The sequence below is a fragment of the Eimeria mitis genome, genomic scaffold (assembly GCF_000499745.2).
Source record: "Eimeria mitis Houghton genomic scaffold, Emh_scaff4614, whole genome shotgun sequence".
Lineage (NCBI taxonomy): Eukaryota > Apicomplexa > Conoidasida > Eucoccidiorida > Eimeriidae > Eimeria > Eimeria mitis.
In genome coordinates this window covers 2,618-3,132 of record NW_013572922.1, presented here as the reverse complement: position 1 = coordinate 3,132, position 515 = coordinate 2,618, and positions in this window count along the sequence as shown.

Here is a 515-nt window from a genome sequence, read left to right as displayed (position 1 = left end):
TGCTGCTGCTGCTGCTGCTGCTGCTGCTGCTGCTGCTGTTGTTGCTGCTGCTGCTGCTGCTGCTGCTGCTCACGCAGCCAAGCGTGGGGTGTCTCCGTTTGCGTTGGGGTGTACTGCCCGCCAGAGGAGACGGTAAGCCTCATGGCTGTTGAGGTCTTTGCCTTGCTGCTGCTGCTGCAGCAGCAGCAGCTGCTGCTGCTGCTGTTGCTGCTGCTGCTGCTGCTTGGCAGCAGCAGCAGAACCGTAGGCGTACACTATGGCCCCACACACTGCCTGCGAGCAGCAACAGAGACAGAGGAGACACAAGGAGACGGCAGCAACAAAACAAAAATAAATAAATATAAATAGAGAAAAAGAGACAGAGACAAAAAAAAAAAAGAAAAACAAAAGGAGACAGACAGGGTAGTGAGAGACAGAAAGGAGACACAAAAAGGAGACACAAAAACAAACAGAAAATATTACAAAACAAAAAAAAAAAAACATAATTAGGGTTTAGGGTTTAGGGTTTAGGGTTT